Source organism: Calidris pugnax, unplaced genomic scaffold, assembly GCF_001431845.1.
Source record: "Calidris pugnax isolate Ruff unplaced genomic scaffold, ASM143184v1 scaffold92, whole genome shotgun sequence".
NCBI lineage: Eukaryota > Metazoa > Chordata > Aves > Charadriiformes > Scolopacidae > Calidris > Calidris pugnax.
The window spans coordinates 1,659,149-1,666,642 of record NW_015090823.1 but is presented as its reverse complement, the minus strand read 5'-3'; the positions used below and the strand labels follow the sequence as shown (position 1 = coordinate 1,666,642).

Below are 7,494 nucleotides of genomic sequence, written 5' to 3'. Positions count from 1 at the left end.
GTCCTGGGCAAAAGACCTCATTTCTAATGTACTTACATGTCTAAAATGCAGGCAATAATACTCCCTTCCAGTACCTGAAGGGAGCCTACAGGAAGGCTGGGGAGAACCTGTTTAGAAAGGCCTGCAGTGACAGGACGAGGGGCAATGGCTTCAAGCTGGAGGGGAACAGATTTAGACTGGAGATGAGGAGAGGGTTCTTCACTGTGAGGGTGGTGGAGCACTGGGACAGGTTGCCCAGGGAGGTGGTTGAGGCCCCTTCCCTGGAGATATTCAAGGAGAGGCTCGAGGAGGCCCTGGGCAACCTGGTCTAGTTGGGGGTGTCCCTGCTGACTGTGGGGGGGTGGGACTAGATGGCCTTTGGAGGTCCCTTCCGGCCTGGGCAATTCCATGATTCTGTGATAATATACCTAATATTCTTAGCTGCTACTGAAGTCTACAGTTTTATTTGCCTAACTATTTAAGGTCTAAAAAATCCCTCTGAAACTCTGGAGTTTATTTGGTAAAGTTTGAACACGAGTCAAGGTCTTGATGTTGGCTCTGTTGAGGGTTCAGGTCCCCTGGCAGCCTGGATGAAGGTGGTGGCCCTAACGCTTGATCAGTGTCCCAAACATGAGCTATGTTGCGTCTTTTGACTGTATATATGACTAATTCTGGCATAGGGTTCATTTTGTTAGTATAATCTAAAAGTGTGGAAAAGGTAAAAATATTTCAAGGTATCTAAATAACCTAGAAAAATGTTTTGGTTTTTTTTCTGGTAAAATGGCGCTTAAAAACTTTAATGTCTGCAAATCCTTGTTTACTGAACTCAAAGACAAGCTGTTGGTTTCTCGAGTGTTACCCAGAGCTCAATTGTTAGTTATTCAAAGAGTGGATTAGTGGGACTTTATTTCATCTTGTTTTCAAAGAGGTTATGGATATCACTGCCATGGTTTGAAACTCCCTGATTCCTTAGGACAAGGCAGGTATCAGGGCTAACACGGCTCTGCTTCTGCATTTCTTGAAGGCACAAGCATCAAACATACGCAGGTAGTTAAAAAAGAGCAATGTTTTTGGCACATTTTAAGCTGTACCTTATTCCCTCTCCCATCTTTTTGCAGATGTAAGTGCAGTTTTTCAGCTGTAAATCCAGGAGCTGCATTGACTCCCAGCCAGTGCTGAGCTGTTCCATAAGGGTCGATTTATTATTTATTTTTTTTAACCTGTTTGGTACTTCTCTAGGAATAGCTTTACAAATGAGTGGTAATGACTCCCTAATAAGAACACTCCTCTCTTTTTGGATGATAGCATTTTCGATCTGCTTTGCACAGACATAAGGGACCTTCATAAGGTTCAAAAATAGGGGTTATTTGTCCTAACACACACATTTGTGGCTATCAAGCTTAACTGCATGTTAAGTGTGTTAATCATGTATATAAATCAAATTATGTTTCGCCAAAGAACGAGGGATAATAATTAGAAAGGAGAATGGTCAGTGGTACATTGAAGTTGACAATAAGCACAATTCAATGTGCATATTTTTCTTCTGAACAAAATAGCATTCCAGCTCTCCCCCTGATGAGAGGAATGTATTGTCAATTAATTAGACTTCCATCATATGTCCTCGGATGCCCTTCTATCATATGCCTTCCATATGTCCTTATGTCATATGCCTTCCATATGCCCTCTATGTAATTAAGCTTCTATCATATGGCTTCTATCATATGCCATTTAAATAGATTTCCAGGAGAATATGGCAGTGTTAAAATTATGGACCTTTTGCAATGAGTAAAGGAACAACTCATGAGCTGTAGATTAAAAGAGGAGGAAGCAAAAGGAAGGTGGCTCGCACTGAACAGTTCCTTTAATTGCCAGTTTTGTTTCTCTCAGCTTGGGCAACGAACGGACAAAAGTGTCCTGTTTCCCTTGTTTTCCATTACAGCTCCATTCCCAGTTTTTATTCTGAGAACAGTCAGAGAGATAGTGACTGGTTTTTCAGAGAACGCTGCCACTGGAATGTAAAATGAAAAAGAAACAATCCACCCCCCCCGAAAATTGTTTGTCCTACGATAATGAAATGTAAACTTCGATCCTGTTTTTGTCTCTTCAAGTCTGTAACGGAGGGAAGTACCAGAATTACCATGGGGAGAGGATTATTGAAAATGAGATGGTTTGCTTTACTTAAGCAGGCAACCCTGGTGGGTGCAGATAGTGGTGTGCTTTTCTTGGCATGGTGACCGCTTGGTAGTGTCCTGTGCACAAGAATATGGGGTGAAATGGATTCCAAATTGACTGTGGCTTATTAAGGGTGAAGACCAAAAATAGGCACTGATGCTTACATACGTGATGAGGAAAACTACAAGCATCCGAGGAATGATGAGGTCTTGGGATGGTTTCCAATGAGAAGACAGCCAGTGGGCTCGTGTGCCGTGTGTACGTCTGTGTGTCTGTGCCTTCTTTCTTCCCAACACCTTCTCTTCTAATCCCAGTCAGATTTGACAGAGGAGCTTCTAATCCCAGACAGATTTGACTTCCGAGACTCTTCTGCTCCAGCAAGCTTTACAGAAACCATAGAAATCACAGCCATATATCCAGCAGTCAGGAAGAAGGTTGAAAGGACAAAGAGAAGGTAAAACAGAGTGCTGAGGTGTCCAAACTATGAATGGGAGAGCAATTTGTAGCATGTGCCCGTTTACCTGGATTAACTGGGTTGAGTGGGGTGATGAGAACAGTTCAAACAGATTCCCACTGGCTGGTAACCAGTGTGTCCCTGAAGATTTTGCACTCCAGTTGCTAGAGCATGCTAAAACCATGACTTTTTTATGTGCTCTGCCCAGGCTAAGCTAGAATTTACCAAAAGATGGTCCTTTATTTTGCTGTGTAGATCTACTGCTAGTTTGTGTAGACATACTATTACCATTTGTAATATAGATGCGTTCCCAAAAGATAGGTGACAGGTCTTCTTTGGGCTTAATCTTTTTATTTTCAACTCAATTTTCGTTTAAAACACACGCACACACACAAATATATAACCAGTCCATCTGGAAGCTCTAGGTCATTAGGGAAATTATTTTGAAAAATCATGTTGCACCATCATTAGTTTGCTGGTGCCACAGTTGCAAACTGTGTACTAAGGGAAGCCTTTAAGTCTCTTGTAGTGTACCACTGAAATTATCTATCAAGAATAACTACTGAAGTGTTGTATTCAGAAATACTATTTTTTTTTCTGGTTTGCTGGGCAGCAAGAAAATACTTGCAATAGTGCATTACTGCAGATTTTCTCCTGCTTCTGTGTTTTCACATGGCTGTGAGGCTTGTGGACAGTGGCAGACTGAGAGTCCTGAAGGAGGAGGAACTCTCCTTATCCACAAAATCACTACCCCATTGCTTGTGACCCCCTGAGCATCTTCTGACCACTCTGTTGTGCTGCCTCCCAGCTGTCCTTGGAGAGGTCCAGCCCATGATGCTGAGAAAAACATGGCTGTTTCCTGGGATGTGGATGCTGGTCCTTTGGAAAGGAGGCTGAAACTCAGAAACTTTCACCGTTAGAGGGATTTTTTTTTTCTCTCTCTCTTTTTTTTTTTTTTTTTTAAACAATGCCTTTCATCTATTTCCACACCCAACTGAAACTATGCTGCAACACTGCTGCTGCTAAATCAGATGCGTTAAGTACAGTCAAATTTGTACATAAAAGTTTTGTAAGAACTGGGATGAAATAGAATGGAATGCCAGAATGACTCATTGTTTAATGAATAAGGCCCTAAGTGTTCTATTGATGCCATTTATAAATCTGTATAAAATGTATAGAATTCATGTCATAACTGGAATTCCAAGCACAGCAACCTTGTGAGCTAAATTATGATGATGATAGGGTACTGCACAAATTAATATGAATTCTAACACGCTTCTGCTTGAAAGCTGCTCAGACAGTTAAAAATAAGACAATTCCATTACACAGATTCAAAGCCCAGACCTCAGAAATGCTGCTACTCTCTCCTATTGAAATTGTAAATTACTGAAGAAGGAAGTTCTTTTTGTGTGTGTTAGAGTCAAAAACTATAACCTATAAGGGAAACAGATGTCCTTTCAATTAGATGTAGATATTGCACAGTGCAATTGGAAAATAAAAGAATTAGCTGGTATAGACCAGCTCAGTATTTGGAATCTTTTGTTGGAAATGAGCAGTCTGAGGCCAGAGCAGAGATCTGAACACACATCTCTTTTTGACTAACTTTTTCCTTCTCATTCTTTGCCCTTTTCGTAGTTTGGTGGCTTAGATACGAAACCAGGTGAAGTTCAACATTTCCAGCAGGAGTTTTTGAGACCAGCTCTATGTCCATTCAGTCTGAGACAAACTCCTATGTGCGTGGTGTTGGGCTACCAAGATTTAACCTTACGATAAAAACTTCCAGTCTGAACTGGAACAGAAAGGAAATCTGACATTTGGAAATTTCCCATAGCAGAGGAAGATCCAAAACATTTTATTTGGGAACGCCCCTCCCTCCCCCTTCTTTTTCCTTTCTTTATTAAAGAAGATAAAACTTCTAGTTGCCCTGACTCTGCTGATGCTTCAGGCAGTCCCAGTTGCATATATTTAGATTTATATATTGAAAATATAAAATGTATTCTCCCTGAGCAAATAATTTTTCAGATGCAATAGGGTGAAATTAGCCTCTTTGTGCAATGTCATGGCCCTGTTTCTTGGTTAAATAAGTTCAAGAATCAGGTTTCTGGGGCAGATATGGAAAGAAATTGAAATTCTCATTCCATGTTACACGCAGTGGCTCCTTCTTGCTGCTGCCTCTCCCTGCTTCCTTCTCACATTCAGGAGGCAGCTTCCTCTCCGTTTAGGTGACCCGAGATTCTCTGAGGTGTACTGCAAATGAAATGCCACTGGCTAGAAATATTCCAAGCAATTATTTTCTTAAAAAGCAGGAGGCAGCTGCTGCTGCTCGAAGGATGAAGTCACTTACCTATGGGAAAAGAGCTGTCAGCCCCCAGGTGGGGACCTCACCAGGTCTGGAGACTCTCCCTGGCTCCTGCCAGCCCATCTCTTGATGTACAACCACTTCTTTTTTAAGAAAAAAGCCCCCCATGCACAAGCCCACTTCTAAGAGTACTGTTTAAGAGCAGTGTAGGTATAGCCAATATAGATAGAGTCCTTGATTTCTGTTTTCCATCTATGTTCTTGTAGGTTCCTGCATCCAGGTAGTCAAACTACTGCGTCGTGCCCCAGAGGAGGAAATGTTGGGGTGCAGGGTTCTCCCTGGCCCCTCTCGGGTCACGGAGGATAAGTCCACTCCAGGTGTGAGTCACCCTTGTGCCATTTTCCCTTCCACCCTTTGCCAAGGCCTGGTGACAAGAGTGTGATTTCCCTGAGTTTGTCTCTGTTACTGGTGTGACACACAGCTCTTCGGGCTTCATTATGGCTTTCATAAGGTATTAACGGGATGTCAGGATCAAGTCATTTATAATTAACAGTGACATGCAAATGTCATGTCTAACAATCATAGTGTAAGAGTATTTTTGTGAACGGGCCATTTTTTACACACGCAACTGTCAACATCCAAGAAAGCCATAACCAGTCGGGCAAATGGTTGGTAAAGACAGATATTTTATTGGTCTTTTGTTTACTCCTCATTGAATTCTTGATAAGCAACTAGACCTCGTTGCCTGTTGTTCCTAGATCCAGTACAGATATAAAGCTGAAGCCAAGAATGGAAGCTTTTATGAACATTTTAGGGCTTGATCCTATTATGAGTGTGGAGTGGATGAATCCCTGCACAATACTGATGTGGAACTCATGTGAGCACTGTCTGGATTTTTGGGACCAGAGACAGTAAGGTGTGCAGCACAGGAGCTGAACAACCAAATCTAAGGAGAGGAAGAGTGGCTCAAAAAGTTGCCAGCAAAAATGGTCCCAAGCAGGGAGATACCTGAAATTGATATACTGGAACCATTCCCATTAGAAAGGGAAAAAACCCAGACGTTGTACTGAAAATAAAAGAAAGAATGAGAAGGTAGACTGAGAAATTCCCATAGTTTCACAAAGTGAATACAAGGAGACGTGCAGTGAAATTAAATGGTGACAAATTGAAAATGCAGTTCTTTTCCACCAGTGTTTAATTAAAAAATGATCCTAATTGCTTTTAGAAGTTAATGGGAAGTTTGCAAGTCTAGAACAGATTAGATACTTACGATTTTAATAAGCATATATAGAATTATGGTAATTCATTATCATAACTTTAGAACTGAGTTTAGACTTCATGTTTCAAGGTTTAGGATGAAGTACAACAATTCAAGACCACGGAAGAACCAGTGGGAAGGATGGCTCTTGGTTGACCAAAGTCACTAAAACTTGGCACTGTTGGAGAAGGTATGTTAGAGAAGTCTGGATTCTGACCCAGTCTCTGTCTGTCTTCTGCAAAAGATTAAGCCCATGGTTTGCCACTGATAAATAAAAGTGAAGGGTTGGTAGATGCCTGGCCTTCACTTGGGCTGGCATATTGAATACCTGCAATACAGCAGTATTAAATATCCAATGGCATGGTCCACCTCCAGTTCTTTGTGTGACCACCATCCAGAAAGGAGAGCAGAGGAAGGTGAATGACTTACCCAAGGCCAGGCAGCGTATCATTGGAAGGGCTGTGTACAACAGCCGGGTCAGTTGGGTTGCAGATCTGCATCCAAACGTACGTTATGACCTCTTCCTTCCTCGTTAGATACATTTCTTGGAAGCCTGGTATTGCCAGACATAATAAAAGTTTCAGGAACGGTGAGGAGGGTTACACCTGGTCCTGCTTTCACACCCACGCTGTGGTTGCAGCCCCTCAGGTTGGTGGTGGGTTTGGGGTCACCACAGTCAGTTCCCTGAAGAGTGTAGGCAGACCCTTTGTATTCCTTAAGTGATGTTTTAGGAATTGTTGTAAATAGCAGGTCAAACCCATTCCGGGATTAGTGCCACTGGTGTGGGTTCGTTTTCAAGTTTGTTTTTCTTGTGTTTGAAGTGGCTTCTCATCTCTTCTGACAAGGAATAGCAGTTGTGGCATCAGAGAGTGGTTTGCAATAGTGGTGTTTGCAGCCTCTCCGATGCCACAGCTTCCCCATTGCTTTCCATTTCCTTTCATAAATGAGGTTGTTAGATTCGGAGGACGGGATTTTAAAAAAAGAATAAGGAAGAGAAAGAAAACCAGGAAGGAAATGGGAAGGGAAGAGGGCGAGATACGATTGCTCCCCGCTACACATCTTGTGGTTAGAGTTGATTTTGGAAATTGCCCTCCCAGTTGCTTTTGAAATGTGAAAGGAGAACTTGTTTTACGAGAGCCCTAAGATAGTTCATTCACGTGTTTCCCTTCGTTCGTGTGTGAGAACAGTTGCTGAATGAGAAGTTAAACACTGTAGGTCTTAGTGGCAAAAAATAAAACCAGTGTCTGCTACTTGCAACGTGAGTGATGATGTAGTTAGACTGTGGAATCCTGTCTGTTTGTAGGGTTGGAGGGTAGAAATCTCTGGTCAGCA

The 7,494-nt window shown here is 42.1% G+C and overlaps 1 long non-coding RNA gene across 1 annotated transcript; it reads left to right on the top strand.

Moving 5' to 3' along the window:
• Window positions 1-421: 421 nt before the first annotated feature.
• On the top strand, window positions 422-7,060 carry LOC106886739. Its single transcript, XR_001411730.1, has 3 exons — window positions 422-2,605; window positions 5,171-5,281; window positions 6,253-7,060. It is a non-coding gene; the product is annotated as an uncharacterized LOC106886739 (long non-coding RNA).
• Window positions 7,061-7,494: the final 434 nt, after the last annotated feature.